Below are 26,144 nucleotides of genomic sequence, written 5' to 3'. Positions count from 1 at the left end.
GCTTTCTGCACGTATTCATATTTTGATATTACGACTTTTTATACCCAACATATGCCAAGTACTGAAAGTGGCAGTGAGTCACATTTTGCTCAAACTGCCCTTCAGTTTTCAAAATATCCCAAACATCCCAATTTTGAGGCCTGAGCCATATTTTGCAGCCAAATTCTGGCTCTCTGCAAGTATTTGCAGTTTGAAATTAGGCCTTTTTATACCAAACATATGCCAAGTACTAAAAGCGGCGTTTGGTCACATCTGTCCCAATCCCCCCTTCAGTTTTCAAAATATCCCAAACACCTCAATTTCGAGGCCTGAGCCATATTTTGGAGCCAACGTCTGGCTTTCTGCACGTATTCATATTTTGATATTACGACTTTTTATACCCAACATATGCCAAGTACTGAAAGTGGCAGTGAGTCACATTTTGCTCAAACTGCCCTTCAGTTTTCAAAATATCCCAAACATCCCAATTTTGAGGCCTGAGCCATATTTTGCAGCCAAATTCTGGCTCTCTGCACGTATTCGCAGTTTGAATTTACGACTTTTTATACCCAACATATGCCAAGTACTGAAAGCGGCGTTTGGTCACATTTGTCCCAAAGCTCCCTGCAGTTTTCAAAATATCCCAAACATGCTAATTTTGAGGCCTGAGCCATATTTTGGAGCCAATTTCTGGCTCTCTGCTCGTATTCGCAGTTTGAAAATACGGCTTTATATACCCAACATATGCCAAGTACTGAAAGCGGCGTTTGGTCATATTTGTCCCAAACCTCCCTGTAGTTTTCAAAATATCCCAAACATCCCAATTTCGAGGCCTGAGCCATATTTTGGAGCCAAATTCTGGCTCTATGCATGTATTCGCAGATTGAATTAATGACTTTTTATACCCAACATATGCCAAGTCCTGCAAGTGGCACTGAGTCACATTTGGCACAAACTCCCCTGCAGTTTTCGAAATATCCCAAATATCCCAATTTTGAGGCCTGAGATATATTTTGAGCCAAATTCTTGCTCTCTGCACGTATTCGCAGTTTGAAATTACGACTTTTTATACTCAACATATGCCAGTACTGAAAGCAGCAGTGAGTCACATTTTGCACAAACTCCCCTGCAGTTTTCAAAATATCCCAAATATCCCAATTTCGAGGCTTTAGCCATGTTTTGGAGCCAAATTCTGGCTCTCTGCACGTTTTCGCAGTTTGAAATTGCGATTTTTTTATACCCAACATATGCCAAGTACTGAAAGCGGCGTTTGGTCACATTTGTCCCAATCCGCCCTGCATTTTTCTAAATATCCCAAACATCCCAATATCAAGGCCTGAGTCATAATTTGGAGCCAACGTCTGGCTCTCTGCACGTATTCATATTTTGATATTACGACTTTTTATACCCAACATATGCCAAGTACTGAAAGAGGCAGTAAGTCACAATTTGCGCAAACTCCCCTGCAGTTTTCAAAATATCCCAAACATCCCAATTTCGAGGCCTGAGCCATATTTTGTAGCCAAATTCTAGCTCTCTGCACATATTCGCAGTTTGAAATTACGACTTTTTATACCCAACATCATCCAAGTACTGAAAGCAGCAGTGAGTCACATTTTGCACAAACTCCCCTGCAGTTTTCAAAATATCCCAAACATCCCAATTTCGAGGCCTGAGCCATATTTTGGAGCCAAATTCTGACTCTCTGCACGTATTCGCAGTTAAAGTCGCTCCAAAATATAGTTCAGGCCTCGAAATTGGGAAGTTTGGGATATTATGAAAACTGCAGGGGAGTTAGTGCAAAATGTGACTCACTGACGCTTTCAGTACTTGGCATATGTTGGGTATAAAAAGTCGTAATTTCAAACTGCAAATACGTGAAGAGAGCCTGAATTTGGCTCCAAAATATGGCTCAGGCCTCGAAATTGGGATGTTTGGGATATTTCGAAAACTGCAGGGGAGTTTGTGCAAAATGTAACTCACTGCCGCTTTTAGGACTTGGCATATGTTGGGTATAAAAAGTCGTAATATCAAACTGCGAATTCCTGCGTAGAGCCAGAATTTGGCTCCAAAATATGGCTCAAGCCTCAAAATTTGGATGTTTGGGATATTTTGAAAACTGCAGGGAGGTTTGGGACAAATGCGACCAAACGCTGCTTCCAGTACTTGACATATGTTGGGTTTTAAAAAGTCGCAATTTCAAACTGCGAATACGTGCAGAGAGCCAGAATTTGGCTCAAAAATAAGGCTCAGGCCTCGAAATTGGGAAGTTTAGGATATTATGAAAACTGCAGGGGGGGATTGGGAGAAATGTGACCAAACGCCGCTTTCAGCACTTGGCATATGTTTGGTATAAAAAAGTCGCAATTTCAGACTGCGAATACGTGCAGTGAGCCAGAATTTGGCTCCAAAATATGGCTAAGGCCTCGAAATTGGGATGTTTGGGATATTTTAAAAACTGCAGGGGGGTTTGGGACATATATGACCAAACACAGCTTTCATTACTTGGCATATGTTCCGTATAAAAATTCGTAATTTCAAACTGCGAAAACGTGCAGAGAGCCAGAATTTGTCTCCAAAATATGGCTCAGGCCTCGGTATTGGGATGTTTGGGATATTTTTAAAAAACTGCAGGGAGGTTTGAGACAAATGTGACCAAACACCGCTTTCAGTACTTCGCAATATGTTGGGTATAAAAAAGTCGTAATTTCAAACTGCGAATACATGCAGAGAGCCAGAATTTGGCTCCAAAATATGGTTCAGGCCTCGAAATTGGGAAGTTTGGGATATTTGAAAACTGCAGGGAGTATGTGCAAATGTGACTTACTGCCGCTTTCAGTACTTGGCACATGTTGGGTATAAAAAGCCGTAATTTCAAACTGCGAATACGTGCAGAGAGCCTGAATTTGGCTCCAAAATATGGCTCAGGCCACAAAATTGGGATGTTTGGGATTTTTTTGAAACTGCAGGGGAGTTTGTGAAAAATGTGACTGATTGCCGCTTTCAGTACTTGGCATATGTTGGGTATAATAAGTCGTAATTTCAAACTGCGAATACGTGCAGAGAGCCAGAATTTGGCTTCCAAAATATGGCTTAGCCTCGAAATTGGGGATGTTTGGAATATTTTGAAAAATGCAGGGAGGTTTGAGGCAAATGTGACCAAACGCCACTAACAGTAACTTGGCATATGTTGGGTATAAAATAGTCGCCATTTCAAACTGCGAATAACGTGCAGATAGCCAGAATTTGGCTCCAAAATATGGCTCAGGCCTCGAAATTGGGATATTTGGGATATTTCGAAAACTGCAGGGGAGTTTGTGCAAAATGTGAGTTCACTGCCGCTTTCAGTACTTGGCATATGTTGGGTATAAAAAGTCATAATATCAAACTGCGAATACGTGCAGAGAGCCTGAATTTGGCCCCAAAATATGGCTCAGGTCAAAAAATTGGGATGTTTGGGATTTTTTGAAAACTGCAGGGGAGATTGTGAAAATTGTGACTCATTGCCGCTTTCAGTACTTGGCATATGTTGGGTATAAAAATTCGTAATATCAAACTGCGAATACGTGCATAGAGCCAGAATTTGGCTCCAAAATATGGCTCAAGCTTCAAAATTGGGCTGTTTGGGATATTTTGAAAATTGCTGGGAGGCTTGGGACAAATGTGATCAAACGCCGCTTTCAGTACTTGGCATATGTTGGGTATAAAAAAGTCGCAATTTCAAACTGCGAATACGTGCAGAGAGCCAGAATTTGGCTCCAAAATATAGCTCAGGCCTCGAAATTGGTAAGTTTGGGATATTTTGAAAAACTGGCAGGGGAGTTTGTGCAAAATGTGACCTCACTGCCGCTTTCAGTACTTGGCACATGTTGGGTATAAAAAGTCATTATTTCAAACTGCGAATACGTGCAGAGAGCCAGAATTTGGCTCCAAAATATGGCTCAAGCCTCGAAATTGGGATGTTTGTTATATTTTGAATATTGCAGGGAGGTTTGGAACAAATGATGATGAAACGCCGCTTTCACTACTTGGCATATGTGGGGTATAAAAAAGTCGCAATTTCAAACTGCGAATACGTGCAGAGAGCTTGAATTTGGCTCCAAAATATGGCTCAGGCACAAAATTGGAATGTTTGGGAATTTTTGAAAACTGCAGAGGAGTTTGTGCAAAATGTGACTCATTGCCGCTTTCAGTACTTGGCATATGTTGGGTATAATAAGTCGTAATTTCAAACTGCAAATACTTGCAGAGAGCAAGAATTTGGCTCCAAAATATGGCTCAAGCCTCGAAATTGGGATGTTTGGGATATTTTGAAAACTGCAGGGGGGTTTGGGACAAATATGACCAAACGCTGCTTTCATTAACTTGGCATATGTTCCGTATAAAAATTCGAAATTTTAAACTGCGAATACGTGCAGAGAACCAGAATTTGGCTCCAAAATATGGCTCAGGCCTCGATATTGGGATGTTTGGGATACTTTGAAAACTGCAGGGAGGTTTGGGACAAATGTGACCAAACGCTGCTTTCAGTACTTCAAATATGTTGGGTATAAAAAAGTCGTAATTTTAAACTGCGAATACGTGCAGAGAGCCAGAATTGGCTCCAAAATATGGTTCAGGCCTCGAAATTGGGAAGTTTGGGATATTTTGAAAACTGCAGGGGAGTTCGTGCAAAATGTGACTCACTGCCGCTTACAATACTTGGCACATGTTCGGTATAAAAATTCAAAATTTCAAACTGCGAATACGTGCAGAGAGCCTGAATTTGGCATCAAAATATGGCTCAGGACAAAAATTGGGATGTTTGGGATTTTTTGAAACTGCAGGGGAGTTTGTGCAAAATGTGACTCATTGCCGCTTTCAGTAATAGGGTAATAAAATGTTGGGTAAAATAGGTCGTAATTTAAACTGCGAATACGTGCAGAGAGCCAGAATTTGGCTCCAAAATATGGCTCAGGCTTCGAAATTGGGATGTTTGGGATATTTTGAAAACTGCAGGGAGGTTTGGGACAAATGTGACCAAACGCCGCTTTCAGTACTTGGCATATGTTGGGTATAAAAAGTCGCAATTTCAAACTGCGAATACGTGCAGAAAGCCAGAATTTGGCTCCAAAATATGGCTCAGGCATCGAAATTGGGATATTTGGGATATTTCGAAAACTGCAGGGGAGTTTGTGCAAAATGTAACTCACTGCCGCTTTAAGGACTTGGCATATGTTGGGTATAAAAAGTCGTAATATCAAACTGCGAATACGTGCATAGAGCCCGAATTTTTCTCCAAAATATGGCTCAGGCCTCGAAATTGGGATGTTTGGAATATTTGAAAACTGCAGGGAGGTTTGGGACAAATGTGACCAAACGCCGCTTTCAGTACTTGGCATATGTTGGGTATAAAAAGTCGCAATTTCAAACTGCGAATACGTGCAGAGAGCCAGAATTTGGCTCCAAAATATGGCTCAGGCCTCGAAATTGGGATATTTGGGACATTTCGAAAAACTGCAGGGGAGTTTGTGCAAATGTGACTCACTGCCACTTTCAGGACTTTGCATATATTGGGTATAATAATTCGTAATTTCAAACTGCGAATACGTGTATAAAGCCAGAATTTGGCTCCAAAATATGGCTCAGGCCTCGAAATTTGGATGTTTGGGATATTTTGATAACTGCAGGCGGGTTTGGGACAAATGTGACCAAACGCCGCTTTTAGTACTTGGCATATGTTGGGTATAAAATTCGTAATTTCAAACTGCGAATACGTGCAGAGAGCCTGAATTGACTCCAAAATATGGCTCAGGCCCTGAAATTGGGATGTTTGGGATATTTTGTAAACTGCAGGGGAGTTTGTGCAAAATGTGACTCACTGCCGCTTTCAGTACTTGGGATATGTTTGGGTATAAAAATTCATAATATCAAACTGCGAATACGTGCAGAGAGCCAGAATTTGGCTCCAAAATAATGCTCAGGCCTCGAAATTTGGATGTTTGGATGTTTTGAAACTGCAGGGAGGTTTGGGACAAATGTGACTAAACGCCGTTTTCCTCTCTGGGACTTGTTGTCAACGTACATTTGCGCCCTGCTCGGGAGGCGTCCATTAGGGAGGCTCTCGCCTCCCCCGATGCTGTGAGTCCCTGGGTAGCTGCAGTGAGCACAGACTGGCCAAAAAAGCCAGCTGAATTCAAAGATGAGCTCCAGGCGAGGTGTGGAAAGAAAGTCCTGCCTGGAGCGTTCAAACTGCGCGTCTAGATGGCCGACCTTTCGGGCGGGAATCTCCTCCACAACGAAATCTTTATTGTAGAGCTGTTGACAACATACTTATATCTCAACTTAAGTTTTCGCTACGCATATTTTTTTCTCATATGGAAAATACATTATCATCTTCACTATAAGTGACTACTGTAGCGTGTCATTTCTGCTCACACTCATCTCTAAATGAAATGATTACAAATATTTCCCAAGACATGAACTGCCTCCTCCAGCCCGCCTCTTCCCTCATTCCAAATCCACAAACCCACCAACAATCCTCCAACTTCATGGGAAGGTCAAGCTTCCCATGACCTTGGAGTCATTGGATATGGGTTTGTGGATGACCTAACCTAGCAGTTTATGCCTTTGGGGAGATCTCCCCCCCCCCCTGGCATATGCATTAATGATATATAATGCATATGCCAGCCAGTCCAAGTCTAATCTTAAGATTATTCTCCTATCTCTCAATTTATTCTTTACCTACTCTTCACAGCAAGTCTTTGTCACCCACATTGAACAATATTCTAAGTCTTCACTACCCCAAAACTTGCCTCGCCACCCAGCTTTTACCTTATCATACATTTTTGCTACCCATCATTTGGTTTGTATTAAACATTCAAGGTTAAATGTTTGCCCTTGATCACCTAGCAGCAATTAAGGATACAGATGTAAGCTGATTGGATAGTCGCGTTCTGAGTGTAAACTAGTAGAAAGTAAGTCAAGAAACTGCAGATGGCCTATTGTCCGGCACGTGGCACTTCCTATTTATACGTGATCCAGTAGTATGATCCACAATCGATTTGAGAATGGTCCAGGCCGGACCGAAGCGTCGTTGTCCCTTCACGTTCTAGTGTGTGGTCTGGTCAACATACTTCAGCCACGTTAATGTGACTCGTCGTCTGCACATGATCCAGTAATTTGTTCCACAAATCCACAACCCAGTTACCAAACCAGTATTTACCCAGGTATTTCCTAAATCTGAACTTATCTTCATTTAAAGCCTTATCAATAGCTTCATTGTTATGCCAGTCATCCACTTGTTTTTTCATTCAGTTAAGGTTTTTCCAACATCTCTTCATACGGAAGCTTTCTAATTTGCGGGATTAACTTTGTCATCCTAACTGACGTGTTCTAGTGAATTATGTCCATTCTTTAGCATGGCGATCAAAACTGAACGGCATAATCTAAATGGGACCTAAAAACCATACGTTAATAAACCCAGCCGACTTATTGCTAACTCTTCTATAAATAAATCTATGGGAAAGAAAAGCTCTCAGCCTGCTAACAAGAGTGTACAAATCCACAAGGGCCGGGACGAGGATTCAAACCTGCATCCGAGAGCATCCCAGACGCTGCCGTAATCGACTGAGCTACGGCATGGTCAAAAGGAGTTGAAACCGAAGTTCTACTGAAATTACTGGATCTGCAGCCTCTCCGTGGCACAAACCAAGTGTTAGTGTAACAAGAATGTGAAGTTTTCTACGTCCATCTAGTTCCACCCGCTTCTCCCCAGAACTAGTTGTTAACTTTACCTTGACTCCTCTGATCCAATACTTGTCCACACGTGCCACACTCCTGAAAAAATATTTTTTACATATACTAAGGGCAAGTATAAGTAATTATCAAAAGAATGCACCAAACCAGTTAGACTATGTAGCACCAGGGTAAGTATAAACAGTTTATTTCAAATACAATCGAGTAGGAAAATACAATTATGAATTTCAAGAACACTGGAACCAATCACTGGAATAGGTGAAATTGCAATGGAGATTAATTACAGATTGTATCAACAATAGCGAGTAGGCAAGACTGATAAGACTGCAATAGCCTAACGGAATACATTTTTGTCTCCGACTCATGAGGCTATGGTTAATCATCAATGTTCTTTTAAAGTTACATAGAAACACATTACCTTATTAGGGTCTTCCACTAAAACAAACCTTTATCTAACCTTAGATAAAAGTACTGTGTATTATTAATTCATATAGCTGTCTATTGGCCTAAATTATATAAATAACATGTTTAAACCTCTTAAGTACAGTGTATGGTCTCTGAGCACTAAACTAACGCTAGAAGCCTAGTAATTACATTGTCAAAAATGACCATTTACAGGTGAATTCATTTTACATCGCAGAGTAAACAAGATGCAAACAATTAACATCTTCCATCTATTAGATAAACAATTATCTAGTCGTCCCTTTACTTTCTAGTGTGTGGTTTGGTCAACATATTTCAGCCCCCGTTATTGTGACTCCTCGTCTGCAATTATCTTCCCCATTTATCTGCACAATTGCTATCCTGCTATGACCACTCCATCGTCCTAGTCGTTAACACTAAACAATCTAGGGCGACTTGTTGCTGAACATTATATGCCACCTTTAGCTTAGCTACAAGACACCGTGTACATATTATGAAACTACCTTTAATGTCATAATGCAGCAGTTTGCGCGCTCAAAATACAGATTGACAAACTCCTCAGGAACCGTAGGGGAACTTTTGACAAAACCGCCGGCTTCCTGTTGCCGTAGATGGCACCATGGAGAAATGGTGGCCCTCTGGTAAATTTAAGTAAATATTACCTAGGAGTTATGATGTACCAGCCATTAAACATCTGGGACTCACAGTTAATATGAAAACAATCCTTAAGAATAGTTAAACCAATCATTGACTTAAACGAACAACATTGAATATTGAACTGTAAGAGTCTCTTGTGGCCCCATCTGGCCTACTGTGTCCTAATATGGAAACCTCACTTCAAAAACACATCAATGATTTTCGGCTTTGGATAAAGTTCAAGACAGCAACAACAATCATACCAGAACTTGTTCAACTGTCACTACCTCGAATCTTTGAAGGACTAACACTATAAAAGTTTAAATTGTTATAGATTTAGATAGATTAGCCAATAAATTTTCCTAGAAATTACCTACTTAATATTATCTGTTAAATTAAGGACCTGCCCGAAGTCCTATGCGTACTAGTTGCTTTACAAGAATGTAAACACATAGGGCTATGTACTCCTTGTCACCTGTCCTCTTAAAAATAGCGTCGCTTTTGGCCGTTTACCCGTATGGCCGAATATGGACATAATTTGAAAATGAAAACAAAATGAAAATAAATTTGGGATTTTTTTTGTCAACAACAATAAGTTAAGGGTCCTCTGATAGGTTAGGTGGGCAGGAAAATCTCATAAAGTTTCAAAACGTTATGAAAAATGTTATTGGAAAGAATCCTCTTCTAAGTTTGCCGAGTAAGCCGGACAACTCAAACAGAAAACGGAACAGTGCGTCACTTTTGTGAGTCGATTTAATTTCAAATTACGTCCAAATTTGGCCATAGCGCCGCGCATACCAGCTAAAAGTGACGTTAGTTTTAAGAGGACGGGTTGATCAGAAACCCAATATAACTTGTAGTTATATAAATAAATAAATAACAGCCGAGGCCTTTGTAATACTGACCAAGTTGGAGGTCATTAATACAGACCACTTCTCAAAAATGTCATATTTGACACAGACAGGCTGGGCAACAGCTTCAAGCTCAATAAGCCACAATGTAACACAGACAAGTCTGTGACTCAGACTTGATGTAACTCAAGTCTGAAATGCCGAGTCATTCCTCTTGTTCCCAATATACACAAGACAAATCCTCAATAAAATAAAGGGGGGGGGGGGTAGGAAGGCTGAACTTTGACAAGGCGCCGCCGTCTTGTCCCCGTCGAGGCCACTGTAGGTGGTGGCCCTTAGGTCAATTCATCATAGGAGCCCTTCTCCTTCCATCATGCTGAATCATGCTCATCATATTAACCTGCACCCCCTCAATCCCCCCCCCCTCCACCATCTTCACACAATCTGTGGCCAACATTTTTCGTTTCATTCAGATTTTCATCAAAATATGTCGAAGATTTCTCTGTGGGTTGTTTTAAGGGCATGACAGCCGAGTGGACAGCGCTTCGGATTCATAATCCTGAGGTTCCGGGTTCGATCCCCCGTTGGAGGCTGAAACAAATGGGCACTTTCTTTCACCCTGATGACCCTGTTTACCTATCAGTAAATAAGTACCTGGGAGTTAGACAGCTGCTATGGGCTGCTTCCTGGGATGTGTAAGAAAAAGAAGGCCTGGTCGAGGACAGGGCCGCGGGGGACGCTAAGCCCCGAAATCCTCTCAAGATAACCTTAAGATTGCTGGCTAACTACTGGCATGGCTATTAAGGCCACCACAAGCGCACTAATGACTTAACTAGCGGGTACACCTATGGCTGCCACCTGACAGTCACCTCTATATTTTGTCTAAATACATATAATATACGAAATAAAAACGAATAACAACATGAAGTACACACCCCGAACAATCCTTTCTATATTATGATTGAATAATGATATCTGTAACACATTTATTTTTTGCTCACTGGTAATCAACGTGACCCTTGCCAGGCGGTGGCTGGTCGACAAATGAGCCACACATTAAGAAGTGGGATTCCCAGACGCGCCACTCACCCTTACTTCACCATAATATCTAAACTGTCAACCTCTAATACAGTTAAGCATGTGACCACCAGAGGCGCTAATGCTCCCCTATTATTACGCCATCCATATAATGATATGTTCTCATTATTCATTGTTGCAACGTGTAAATACATTCATGTTCTGTAGTGACAGTGTCAGACCTCGAAGGAAGAATTGAAACACCCTTCTGAAGATGTATTATTAATTACGAAAATACTTAAGGAAATTTCTGTTTCAATTCTTCCTTCGTGGTCTGACACTGTCACATTTTCATCACGTGTTAATTGTCGTGATTTACACGCAGATTTTGTAGTGTATATACGACAACTTCAGGAAAGTAATGAGTAGCGGATTTAGTCTAAACAAAAATATATGCGTTTTGTTTTTAGTGCCAAATTATCTGGCAAATATACATTTGGAGATGTAGCTCAATCCTTCCTGTAGCCCAATCGTTCCTGTAGCCCAATCCTTCTTGTAGCCCAATCCTTCCTGTACACCAATCCTTCCTGTAGCCCAATCCTTCCTGTAGCCCAATCCTTCCTTCCAAATCCGATTTGTAATATAATATTATTGGAGGTGTTGTGGTTTCTGTTCTAGGGCTCAGGATTGTACCTGGTCCAGGTGTCATCTTATGTCGCGTTCATTTCTTTGTTGCTATATCTATTGTTCACCAACACTTCAGTTAACTTTCAAACTTCCTACTCACGTTGCTCCATTCTGAACAGTGGGTAAGGACTCGACGAATAAAAGTGTTTAGAACCCTGGCTTTGTGTCTTTGGGGGCACTCACTCCAACTGTTTAGGCATAATCCGATGTTTGTAGGCTTAGTATATACGCTACTGCTTAGAGATGCTCCTGTTAAATTGTGTGTTTATTTGTCTACTTATACTGAATCCTTTTAAAGTTTGTCCTTATCTGTCATTTGCATCAAACCTCATCCCTCCCACTTACCTGTTTTGGCAGTGAGTTCTGCTAATCGTGGATTGCTGTTACGTAGCTCATTTGGCTTCATAATAGTTGGATGGCTGAAATAAAAAGGCTTCAATTAAACAGAGCATAAATTTATGAGAATGATGTTAAAAAATACCAAATAGTTAATTTTTTTTTCTGTAGAAAACAATGTCTTACAGACAGGGTAAAAAAAAAAAAAATGAATGTAATGAAACATCATTTACTTGGCGAGAGCCAGAGGCTCCCTGGAGCTATCCAGGCTGATATGGATGTACTAGATTTTGGCATCAGTCAGTGTGAATGGAGTTCTGCTGAATTGCAATCTCTCAGCAAATTATTTTTTTTTCACCCTCATTGTTTGCCGTGATCGCCAACATGGTATTTAGAAAAAGTTGATCTGCTGCTGACCTCTTGCTAAATCTCTCCACTAAGTGACATTAGACACTGGATGAATCATAGATCAGCAGTGTTGTTGATCTAAATATAGCAGGTGCATCTGAGTGGGTTTGGATTAGTAGGAAAGCATCACGCACTAGCCCCAGTCACCATTCTGCAATATAAAAAAATCCCCCATGCTTTCCACATCACTTTATTATACCCAACATATGCCAAGTACTGAAAGCGGCGTTTGGTCATATTTGTCCCAAACCTCCCTGCAGTTTTCAAAATATCCCAAACATCCCACTTTCGAGGACTGAGCAATATTTTGGAGCCAAATTCTGGCTCTCTGCACGTATTCGCAGTTTGAAATTACGATTTTTTTATACCCAATATATGCCAAGTACTGAAAGCAGCGTTTGGTAACATTTGTCCCAAACCCCCCTGCAGATTTCAAAATATCCCAAACATCCCAATTTCGAGGCCTTAGCCATATTTTGGAGCCAAAATCTGGCTCTATGCACGTATTCGCAGTTTGAAATTACGACATTTTTTACCCAACATATGCCAAGTACTGAGAGTGGCAGTGAGTCACATTTCGCACAAACTCCCCTGCAGTTTACGAAATATCCCAAATATCCCAATTTCGAGGCCTGAGCAATATTTTGGAGCCAAATTCTGGCTCTCTGCACGTATTCGCAGTTTGAAATTACGACTTTTTTATGCCCAACATATGCCAAGTACTGAGAGCGGCGTTTGGTCACATTTGTCCCAAACCCCCACTGCAGTTTTCAAAATATTCCAAACATCCCAATCTCGAGGCATGAGCAATATTTTGGACCAAATTCTGGCTCTATGCACGTATTCGCGGTATGAAATTTCGACATTTTATACATAACATATGCCAAGTCCTGAAATCAGCAGTGAGTCACATTTCGCACAAACTCCCCTGCAGTTTTCGAAATATCCCAAATATCCCAATTTTGAGGCCTGATCCATATTTTGGAGCCAAATTCTAGCTCTCTGCACGTATTCGCAGTTTGAAATTACCACTTTTTTATACCCAACATATGCCAGGTATTGAAAGCGGCAGTGAGTCACATATTGCAAAAACTCCCCTGCAGTGTTCGAAATCTCCCAAATATCCCAATTTCGAGGCCTGAGCCATATTTTGGATCAAATTCTGGCTCTCTGCACGTATTCGCAGTTTGAAATTACGACTTTTTTATACCCAACATATGCCAAGTACTGAAAGCGGCATTTGGTCACATTTGTCTCAATCCCTCCTGCAGTTTTCAAAATATCCCAAACATCCCAATTTCGAGAACTGAGTCATATTTTGGAGCCAAATTCTGGCTCTATGCACGTATTCGCAGTTTGAAATTACGATTTTTATACCCAACATATGCCAAGTCCTGAAAGTGGCCTTGAGTCACATTTTGAACAAACTCCCCTGCAGTTTTCGAAATATCCCAAATATCCCAATTTCGACGCCTGAGCAATATTTTGGAGCCAAATTCTGGCTCTCTGCTCGTATTCGCAGTTTGAAATTACGACTTTTTATACCCAACATATGCCAAGTACTGAAAGCAGCAGTGAGTCACATTTTGCACAAACTCCCCTGCAGTTTTCAAAATATCCCAAACATCCCACTTTCGAGGCCTGAGCCATATTTTGGAGTCAAATTCTGGCTCTCTGCACGTTTTCGCAGTTTGAAATTACGACTTTTTATACCCAACATATGCCAAGTACTGATAGCAGCAGTGAGTCACATTTAGTACAAACTCCCCTGCAGTTTTCAAAATATCCCAAACATCTCAATTTCGAGGACTGAGCAATATTTTGGAGCCAAATTCTGGCTCTATGCACGTATTCGCATTTTGATATTACGATTTTTATACCCAACATATGCCAAGTACTGAAAGCATCAGTGAGTCACATTTTGCTCAAACTCCCCTGCAGTTTTCGAAATATCCCAAACATCCCAATTTCGAGGCCTGAGCCATATTTTGCAGCCAAACTCTGGCTCTCTGCACGTATTCGCAGTTTGAAATTACGAATTTTTTATACCCAATATATGCCAAGTACTGAAAGCGGCGTTTGGTAACATTTGTCCCAAACCCCCCCCTGCAGATTTCAAAATATCCCAAACATCCCAATTTCGAGGCCTTAGCCATATTTTGGAGCCAAAATCTGGCTCTATGCACGTATTCGCAGATTGAAATTAGGACTTTTTTATGCCCAACATATGCCAAGTACTGAGAGCGGCGTTTGGTCACGTTTGTCCAAAACCCTCACTGCAGTTTTCAAAATATCCCAAACATCCCAATCTCGAGGCATGAGCAATATTTTGGATCCAAATTCTGGCTCTATGCACGTATTCGCGGTTTGAAATTTCGACATTTTATACATAACATATGCCAAGTCCTGAAAGCGGCAGTGAGTCACAATTTCGCACAAACTCCCCTGCAGTTTTCGAAATATCCCAAATATCCCAATTTTGAGGCCTGATCCATATTTTGGAGTCAAATTCTGTTTCTCTGCACGTATTCGCAGTTTGAAATTACCACTTTTTTATACCCAACATATGCCAGGTACTGAAAGCGGCAGTGAGTCACATATTGCACAAACTCCCCTGCAGTGTTCGAAATCTCCCAAATATCCCAATTTCGAGGCCTGAGCCTTATTTTGGATCAAATTCTGGCTCTCTGCACGTATTCGCAGTTTGAAATTACGACTTTTTTATACCCAACATATGCCAAGTACTGAAAGCGGCATTTGGTTACATTTGTCTCAATCCCTCCTGCAGTTTTCAAAATATCCCAAACATCCCAATTTCGAGGCCTGAGCAATATTTTGCAGCCAAACTCTGGCTCTCTGCACGTATTCGCAGTTTGAAATTACGAATTTTTTATACCCAATATATGCCAAGTACCGAAAGCGGTGTTTGGTAACATTTGTCCCAAACCCCCCCTGCAGATTTCAAAATATCCCAAACATCCCAATTTCGAGGCCTTAGCCATATTTTGGAGCCAAAATCTGGCTCTATGCAAGTATTCGCAGTTTGAAATTTCGACATTTTTTACCCAACATATGCCAAGTACTGAGATTGGCAGTGAGTCACATTTCGCACAAACTCCCCTGCAGTTTGCGAAATATCCCAAATATCCCATTTTCGAGGCCTGAGCAATATTTTGGAGCCAAATTCTGGCTCTCTGCACGTATTCGCAGTTTGAAATTACGACTTTTTTATGCCCAACATATGCCAAGTACTGAGAGCGGCGTTTGGTCACATTTGTCCCAAACCCCCACTGCAGTTTTCAAAATATACCAAACATCCCAATCTCGAGGCATGAGCAATATTTTGGATCCAAATTTTGGCTCTATGCACGTATTCGCAGTTTGAAATTTCGACATTTTATACATAACATATGCCAAGTCCTGTAAGCGGCAGTGAGTCACATTTCGCACAAACTCCCCTGCAGTTTTCGAAATATCCCAAATATCCCAATTTTGAGGCCTGATCCATATTTTGGAGCCAAATTCTGGCTCTCTGCACGTATTCGCAGTATGAAATTACGTCTTTTTATACCCAACATATGCCAAGTACTGATAGCAGCAGTGAGTCACATTTAGCACAAACTCCCCTGCAGTTTTCAAAATATCCCAAATATCCCAATTTCGACGCCTGAGCCATATTTTGGAGCCAAATTCTGGCTCTCTGCACGTATTCGCAGTTTGAAATTACGAATTTTTATACCCAACATATGCCAAGTACTGAAAGCAGCAGTGAGTCACATTTTGCACAAACTCCCCTGCAGTTTTCAAAATATCCCAAACATCCCACTTTCGAGGCCTGAGCCGTATTTTGGAGCCAAATTCAAGCTCTCTGCACGTATTCGTAGTTTGAAATTACGACTTTTTATACCAAACATATGCCAAGTTCTTAAAGCGGCGTTTGGTCGTATTTGCCCCAAACCCTCCTGCAGTTTTCAAAATATCCCAAACATCCCAATTTCGAGGACTGAGCAATATTTTGGAGCCAAATTCTGGCTCTATGCACGTATTTGCATTTTGATATTACGATTTTTATGCCCAACATATGCCAAGTACTGAAAGCAGCAGTGAGTCACATTTTGCACAAACTCCCCTGCAGTTTTCGAAATATCCCAAACATCCCAATTTCGAGGCCTGAGCCATATTTTGCAGCCAAACTCTGGCTCTCTGCACGTATTCGCAGTTTGAAATTACGAATTTTTATACCCAATATATGCCAAGTACTGAAAGCGGCGTTTGGTAACATTTGTCCCAAACCCCCCCTGCAGATTTCAAAATATCCCAAACATCCCAATTTCGAGGCCTTAGCCATATTTTGGAGCCAAAATCTGGCACTATGCACGTATTCGCGGTTTGAAATTTCGACATTTTATACATAACATATGCCAAGTCCTGAAAGCGGCAGTGAGTCACATTTCGCACAAACTCCCCTGCAGTTTTCGAAATTTCCCAAATATCCCAATTTCGAGGCCTGAGACATATTTTGGATCAAATTCTGGGTCTCTGCACGTATTCGCATTTTGAAATTACGACTTTTTTACACCCCACATATGCCAAGTACTGAAAGCGGCATTTGGTCACATTTGTCTCAATCCCTCCTACAGTTTTCAAAATATCCCAAACATCCCAATTTCGAGGACTGAGTCATATTTTGGAGCCTAATTCTGGCTCTCTGCACGTATTCGCAGTTTGAAATTACGATTTTTATACCCAACATATGCCAAGTCCTGAAAGTGGCCTTGAGTCACATTTTGAACAAACTCCCCTGCAGTTTTCGAAATATCCCAAATATCCCAATTTCGACGCCTGAGCCATATTTTGGAGTCAAATTCTGGCTCTCTGCACGTATTCGCAGTTTGAAATTACGACTTTTTATACCCAACATATGCTAAGTACTGAAAGCAGCAGTGAGTCACATTCTGCACAAACTCCCCTGCAGTTTTCAAATATCCCAAACATCCCAATTTCGAGGCCTGAGCCATATTTTGCAGCCAAACTCTTGCTCTCTGCACGTATTCGCAGATTGAAATTACGAATTTTTTATACCCAATATATGCCAAGTACTGAAAGCGGCGTTTGGTAACATTTGTCCCAAACCCCCCCCCCCCCCCTGCAGATTTGAAAATATCCCAAACATCCCAATTTCGAGGCCTTAGCCATATTTTGGAGCCAAATTCTGGCTCTCTGCACGTATTCGCAGTTTGAAATTACGACTTTTTTATGCCGAACATATGCCAAGTACTGAGGGCGGCGTTTGGTCACATGTGTCCCAAATCTCCCTGCAGTTTTCAAAATATGCCAAACAACCTGTGACAGTAATCTCCTTCAAGAGATTGAGCCTGCTCTTCCCTCTACAATTACGTCGCAACAAATATATAAAACTACTAGGGAAGAAATGTCCAACAACGACAACAACATCTCCAAGGTTTGCCAGAGCGCAAAACGTATGCAGCCAGACACCTGTTCGGACTCAAACCGCCAAACTACCTGTTGATCGCTACCGGCTCCGCTGATTGGTCGCCCGTCTGGCTGCACCAGCACTCGCCCCCTCCCCATACTACTTGATGTCTGGGGTCGCCACGACCTCAGACCTCAGAATGTTCAGTGCTTTCGTGGTTACCACTCCTCCCGGCTAGACGTTAGTGTGTACTGAGAGAGGTGGTAGCTTAAAGCCAATATTCCAGCACCTCCCAATTATTTCTGTATTGCACTTCTTGTTATTTTGTCTTAACGTAACTTTTCATCGTGTCATTTAATTATTCTTATTATTTTGATTGATTGATTTTATTATAAGAATTTGTTTGTGCATTTTATTCATGTTTTGATTTATTTAACGTAATTAAAATTTCATTGTTAAAGTTTACTTGTGTTTTGTGTGTCTTCTCCTTACCTTACCACAGACGAAGTTCCAGTTTTTTCTATTTTTTTTTATAACTATGTGACGAGGCCATACCCCTAGCCTTAAACAGCCGAACACCAACGCGTTACCGTCACAAGTTATATGGGAGCCTGTCCTAGGAGCTTCACTCAGGTACTAGTGCCAAGTGGTAATTTATGGTAAGCGTATTTAACTTTGTTAACGTAGCTTTACTATTTTTCATATTCAATTTCATTTTTTATAAGGTGCGGTGTATTGTGCATTACGAGAGTAACATATGGTGAAGGTGAGACAACTTTGGATTACGTGGTGACTGTAGGCCGCAGTCATACTCTTAATTGGTAATCTCTCCCTCCTTGTTATTACTCGTGTTTACCATCTATGTCCCTTGAATATTTCTCATTCTGACAGATCATCATATTGGTACCCTGGTACTGTGGTCTGCCCCGGGTCAAGAGTACCCAATCTTCTGCAATCTGACTGTAGGAGGACAAAGAGGGCCATAGTTCCTCTAGCTCGAACTTTAGTTGCTGAATTGGGACCTCAGCAGCAGTTCTCGTCACCAGTTGACACCTCGCACCCCTACACGTCAGTCAGAGATGATGATACATACAACGGTAGGGAATTAGCTTACTTTTCAGAGCACAAAAGTTCGCTAATTCTGTAAGTATCATATTAAATTCAGTGGGAAAAACTTGCTTTATGTCCTATAGACACTTGGCAAGGTATGCCTACATCCTTGGACTACCAATTTTACTTTTGAGACAATTTACTGTTTCATTTGTTTTCGAAACTCTTGTTTCATTTGTTAGTAGGATTTTCTTGCCCTTATCCTCTTACATGAGTACCGGGTACAAGATTTCCTGCGCCCTTGATTTAATTTAATCATTTAACATCTTTTACTTAACTTTAATTGTTAAAGATCTCACAGGATAGGTACCAGTTGCCACGTTGTCCTGTTTCTGACATTCACTATTGAATATTCGTGTACCTTTATTTGCTAATTTCACCATGTTTCGTCTCCAAGCTTTCCGTGCAAATCCAGCAGGTGAAATAGGGACTTTAAGTCGTGCCAAGAAGACTGAATTACAAACTCTTGCACATGAGTATCAACTAGAAGTTCCCTACCAAGCCAACAAAAATGACCTACACAACCTGTTGCTGGATTACTATTTAGAGCAAGGTAAGATAGACTCTGAAACTCATGAAACTTACTATATTGCAGAAAAAACTAATTTGGCAACGCTGAAACTCAAACTAGAGCTGGCCAAGATTGAAGAACGAACAGCTGCCATAAGAAGGGAAGAACACGAACGTGAGGCTGCTTTGAGGAAAGACGAACAAGAACGCGAAGCTGCTTTGAGGAGAGACGAACAAGAACGCGAGGCTGCTTTGAGGAGAGACGAACAAGAACGCGAGGCTGCTTTGAGGAGAGGAGAACAAGAACGAGAAATCACCCTCAGAGAACGCGAAGCTGCCTTGAGAAGAGAAGAACACGAACGTGAGGTCGCATTACTCCGTGAACGTGAAAGAGTACAGCTTGAAACCAAACAACGCGAGTTGGAAATACAACGCGAACATGACAAGCAACAAGCGACTCTGGCTCTAGAGTGTCGTCAACGTGAAATCGCCTTGGAAACTTCACACTTCACTCAACGCCAGCAAGCTACTGCCAATCTTCCCGTCAGTTTTAATATATCACATGCAAGTAAGTTAATGCCATCCTTTGTAGAAGCAGAAGTTGATGTGTTTTTCACCACCTTTGAAACCCTTGCTAATCAACTCAGTTGGCCTGTCGACCAATGGGCCACACTTCTCAGAGTCCATCTTACAGGTAGAGCTGCAGTCACACTCAGTACTTTGGCGTCTGAGAATGACTACTACACTCTGAAACAAGCAGTGTTGGACGCCTACCTACTTTCCACCGAAAGTTATAGAAGGAAATTCCGTGACCACCTGAAGGCAAGTACCACTACCTTCCTCGAGTTTGCTAACACGAAACGGAGGTATTTCATGAAATGGCTGGAAGCAGCACATGTCTCTACTTTCACAGAACTCGTCAACCTGATGCTTGTTGAAGAATTCTTGAGACGTGTGCCGCCTCCTGTCCGCCTCTACTTAGCAGATAAAGAAGAAACCGACTACCTGAAGTGTGCTAAGTCGGCTGACACTTACAGCCTCATCCACCGGCTGACACCCGAACCATCCTCCAGTAAGAAGTCGTGGTACAGTTACGAGAAGGTGAGCCCCGATCAAGCTGGTTCACAACTGTACTGCAAGTATTGTAGACTCTATGGACATACCATAGACAAGTGTGGTAAGTCTCAATACAAGGGAACCACTGACCAACAAAGACCCAAACCAACTCCTCCTAAGTCCGGTAAGCCTGTGATGAATGTTGGTGTTGATGTTAATGATCTTTCTCTTTTCAGTAACCACCTGTATACTGGAACTGTCTCTGCCAACGGTTCAAATCCGGAGGGACGTTTCAAATTGAAGATCTTGAGGGACACAGCGGCTCTACAATCGATCATCTTGAAGTCGGCTGTGCCCAACATCACCTACACCGGAGAAACTGTCTTCATCACTGACCTCACTGCTACCACTCCATACCCTCTCGCCAGAGTCCACCTGGATTGTCCCTACGTGAACGGGGAAGTCCAAGTCGCCGTCAGGGAAAAGCCTTTTCCCATGCCTGGAGTGCAACTTCTCCTAGGCAACGACTTGGCAGAAGACCTGCAACCGACCAACCTCATCGTCATGGACAAACCCCAGGTGTGTAACTCTGTGCCAATAAACCCTATTCTAGAGTATGTTCCAGCAGAGGTTCAAGAGAGTGATGAAGTTTCTCCTCCGGTTCTCGTGACCACCCGTGCACAAGCCGCACGTCCACAGCCAGCTGACTCTACTGCTGCCGCTGTCCCTCAAGATCCTCAGAAACTCCCCCCGCATCTGACCAAGTTGGAGTTCCGTAAGTTGCAGAGGGAAGATCTTACTTTAACACCATTGTTTTTCCAGGCTGAGACTCAACCCGACAGTATTCCTGGGTTCTTCCTAGAGAACGACTTACTCTACCGCAGATATAGACCCAGTAAACTGAAGGAGGACGATTGGGCCAACATCGAACAACTTGTGATTCCCACCAGCCTGCGGCCCACTATTCTACACCTGGCCCACGGAGCATTCTCCCACTACGGCTTCAACAAGACTTACCATGGAATTCGTCAAGACTACTACTGGCCAGGTATGGTAAATAACGTCAAACAGTACGTAAAAGTGTCATACATGTCAGATGGCAGGCAAACCGAACATCTCCATTCCCAGAGCGCCACTGATTCCCATACAGGTGCCTGCGGAACCTTTCCACAGACTCATAATAGACTGTGTTGGTCCTTTACCTCGGACCAGTTCAGGTAACGCCTACATCCTAACCATCCTGTGTCCTACCACCAGATTTCCCATAGCAGTTCCAGTGAAGAACATCACGGCTGCTACGGTTATCAAACATCTATTGAAGATCTTCACTCAATACGGATTTCCCAGGGAGATTCAAAGTGACTGTGGTACCAACTTCACCAGTGATCTCTTCAAAAGGACACTGGAGGAGTTCAACATCAAACAGGTATTGTCCAGCCCCTATCATCCTGCTTCACAGGGTTCTCTTGAACGTAGTCATCAGACCATCAAAGCACTCTTGAAAAAATTTTGTAGTGAAACCTCGAAGGATTGGGATAAGCAGATTGACCTTATAATGTGTATTTTCGGAAGTCTCCCCAATGAGTCCCTAGGAGTATCTCCTTATGAGATGCTCTACGGCCGTAAGTGCCGTACTCCCCTTAAGGCTTTCAAAGACTCTCTCAGAGATGCCACCTTCAGTGAGCATCAGAATGTGCCCCAGTTTCTTCAAAACCTTCAACACATTCAAGAGAGAGTCCACCGTTTTGCCCATAATAATTTATTGAAAGCCCAGGTGAGAATGAAGACTCATTACGACCAGACCAGCAAAGTAAGAAAATTCAAGCCGGGAGACTTCGTCCTTGCCTATTTTCCTATCCCAGGTTCACCTTTACAAAACAGGTTTTCAGGACCCTACTGCGTCAAAGAGTGCAGGAATAATAACAACTACATAATAGAGACTCCAGATAGGCGGCGGAAGACCCAGCTGTGCCACGTCAACCTCTTGAAGCAATATAATGGTACTCCTCCCACTGTCCTGACTAACTATTCCACCTTCACAGAACCCTACATCCACAGTGAGACCTTCCCAGCTTCTCCTCCCGAAAGCACTGACAAGGAGTCGGCGCTTTCTAATTCCGAAATCCTTAATGATCTTCCCAAATACTTTCAGGATAATCATAGTGCACCTCTCGTCAAGATCTTCAGAGAACATCAAGAGTTGTTCAGAGATGACCCCCAAGAGTGTAATGTTACCCAGCACGACATCCAACTGCTCCCCGACACCCGGCCGATTCGTCAACCCTTCTACCGAATCAGCCCGAGCAAGAAGGAAGTCATGCGTGCTGAGGTGCAGTACCTCTTGGACCATGGACTGGCTACACCTTGTGAGTCCCCCTGGGCCTCACCTTGTATCTTGGTGCCCAAACCCCAAGGTAAGGTGCGGTTATGCACTGACTATCGCAAACTGAACAATGTCACTGTCAAGGATGCTTACCCCTTGCCAAGGATAGATGACATCCTTGATGCCATTGGTAGTGCCCAGTACTTGTCCCAAGTGGACTTGCTTAAGGGGTACTATCAAGTGTGTCTAACGGAGCGCGCTAAGGAGATATCTGCCTTCATCACTCCTTTTGGACTTTTCAGATATGAACGCCTTCCTTTCGGACTATGTAATGCCCCGGCCACCTTTCAAAGAGCTGTCAACCGTGTCATCCAGGGCTTGGATAACACATACGCCTACCTGGACGATATCGTCGTAGCCTCCAACACCTGGAGTGAACATCTGCTCCAGCTGCGACGTCTGTTCTCCAAGCTCCTGACAGCCGGCCTTACCATCAACCTGGGCAAGTCCACTTTCGCGAAAGGTAAAGTGCGTTATCTGGGTCATGTTATTGGGAGTGGCAGCATAGCTCCGTTAGACTCACACACTCAAGCCATCCAACAGTATCCACAGCCTACCACCAGGAAGCAGCTCCTGCGCTTCCTTGGTCTTGCCTCTTACTACCGTAGGTTTGTGAGGAATTTCAGTACAGTCGCCACACCTCTAATTCTATTAACCAGTCCCAAGCAACGGTATAATTGGACCATACAGCAAACCGTTGCTCTCGAACAACTAAAATTCCTCCTCTGTTCTAACCCCATTCTCGCCTCTCCAGATATCACCAAGCCTTTCGTCCTTCATGTCGACGCCAGTGGTACCGGCGTTGGTGGTGTCCTGATGCAACAACGAGGCGAGGAGGTTCTACCTGTCAGCTACTACAGCTACAAACTGAAACCACACCAGAGGAACTACAGCACTATTGAAAAGGAGCTACTATCCATCGTCCTGAACCTCCAACACTTCGCTCCGTACCTACAAGGCGCCAGGTCTACCACCATCTTCTCAGACCACAACCCTCTCCGCTTCCTACATCAAGCCCAATTCTCCAACCAGCGTCTTCTACGATGGGCTCTGTATTTACAAGACTTCAACCTGGAGATCCGCTATATCAAGGGTTCTGACAACACCATAGCCGATGCCCTCTCCAGAGTTTATGAAGTAGAAGCGACTCCATCCATTACTCCACCACATAACGACGTACTTCTTCCAGAACCGCAGGCTTCGGGGGAGAGTTGTGACAGTAATCTCCTTCAAGAGATTGAGCCTGCTCTTCCCTCTACAATTACGTCGCAACAAATATATAAAACTACTAGGGAAGAAATGCAACCCGTTCTCGCAAATTTAATAAGTCAATATTGACTTATTAAATATGTGCATAGGTGACATACTTAACATAATAGATACCCTTAAAAAGATTCATAGAAAACACTGACCTTACCTAACCTTGTTAGTATCTTAAGATAAGCATCTTATTGCTTCGTAATTACAATTATTACCTAACCTATAATAGGTATAGGTTAAGTAATAATTGTAATTACGCAATTGTATTACCCGTTCCCGCAACGAATTTGCGGGAACGGGTTGAGAAATGTCCAACAACGACAACAACATCTCCAAGGTTTGCCAGAGCGCAAAACGTATGCAGCCAGACACCTGTTCGGACTCAAACCGCCAAACTACCTGTTGATCGCTATCGGCTCCGCTGATTGGTCGCCCGTCTGGCTGCACCAGCACTCGGGGCCCCCCCCCCCCATACTACTTGATGTCTGGGGTCGCCACGATCTCAGACCTCAGAATGTTCAGTGCTTTCGTGGTTACCACTCCTCCCGGCTAGACGTTAGCGTGTACTGAGAGAGGTGGTAGCTTAAAGCCAATATTACAGCACCTCCCAATTATTTCTGTATTGCACTTCTTGTTATTTTGTCTTAACGTAACTTTTCATCGTGTCATTTAATTATTCTTATTATTTTGATTGATTGATTTTATTATAAGAATTTGTTTGTGCATTTTATTCATGTTTTGATTTATTTAACGTAATTAAAATTTCATTGTTAAAGTTTACTTGTGTTTTGTGTGTCTTCTCCTTACCTTACCACAGACGAAGTTCCAGTTTTTTCTATTTTTTTTAATAACTATGTGACGACGCCATACCCCTAGCCTTAAACAGCCGAACACCAACGCGTTACCGTCACAAACCTAATTTCGAGGCCTGAGCCATATTTTGGAGCCAAATTCTGGCTCTCTGCACGTATTCGCAGTTTGAAATTACGACTTTTTATACCCAACATATGCCAAGTAATGAGAGCAGCAGTGAGACACATTTAGCACAAACTCGCCTGCAGTTTTCAAAATATCCCAATTCCGACCCCTGATCCATATTTTGGAGCCAAATTCTGGCTCTCCGCACGTATTCGCAGTTTGAAATTACCACTTTTTTATACCCAACATATGCCAGGTACTAAAAGCGGCAGTGAGTCACATATTGCACAAACTCCCCTGCAGTGTTCGAAATCTCCCAAATATCCCAATTTCGAGGCCTGAGCCATATTTTGGATCAAATTCTGGCTCTCTGCACGTATTCGCAGTTTGAAATTACGACTTTTTTATACCCAACATATGCCAAGTACTGAAAGCGGCATTTGGTCACAATTGTCTCAATCCCTCCTGCAGTTTTCAAAATATCCCAAACATCCCAATTTCGAGGACTGAGTCATTGTTTGGAGCCAAATTCTGGCTCTATGCACGTATTCGCAGTTTGAAATTACGATTTTTATACCCAACATATGCCAAGTCCTGAAAATGGCCTTGAGTCACATTTTGAACAAACTCCCCTGCAGTTTTCGAAATATCCCAAATATCCCAATTTCGAAGCCTGAGCCATATTTTGGAGCAAAATTCTGGCTCTCTGCACGTATTCGCAGTTTGAAATTACGACTTTTTATACCCAACATATGCCAAGTACTGAAAGCAGCAGTGAGTCACATTTAGCACAAACTCCCCTGCAGTTTTCAAAATATCCCAAACATCCCACTTTCGAGGCCTGAGCCATATTTTGGAGCCAAATTCTGGCTCTCTGCACGTATTCGCAGTTTGAAATTACGACTTTTTATACCCAACATATGCCAAGTACTGAAAGCAGCAGTGAGTCACATTTAGCACAAACTCCCCTGCAGTTTTCAAAATATCCCAAACATCCCACTTTCGAGGCCTGAGCCATATTTTGGAGCCAAATTCAAGCTCTCTGCACGTATTCGCAGTTTGAAATTACGACTTTTTATACCAAACATATGTCAAGTTCTTAAAGCGGCGTTTGGTCGTATTTGTCCCAAACCCTCCTGCAGTTTTCAAAATATCCCAAACATCCCAATTTCGAGGACTGAGCAATATTTTGGAGCCAAATTCTGGCTCTATGCACGTATTCGCATTTTGATATTACGATTTTTATGCCCAACATATGCCAAGTACTGAAAGCATCAGTGAGTCACATTTTGCACAAACTCCCCTGCAGTTTTCGAAATATCCCAAACATCCCAATTTCCAGGCCTGAGCCATATTTTGCAGCCAAACTCTGGCTCTCTGCACGTATTCGCAGTTTGAA

Source organism: Procambarus clarkii, chromosome 10, assembly GCF_040958095.1.
Source record: "Procambarus clarkii isolate CNS0578487 chromosome 10, FALCON_Pclarkii_2.0, whole genome shotgun sequence".
Lineage (NCBI taxonomy): Eukaryota > Metazoa > Arthropoda > Malacostraca > Decapoda > Cambaridae > Procambarus > Procambarus clarkii.
This window is presented reverse-complemented; position numbering follows the sequence as displayed.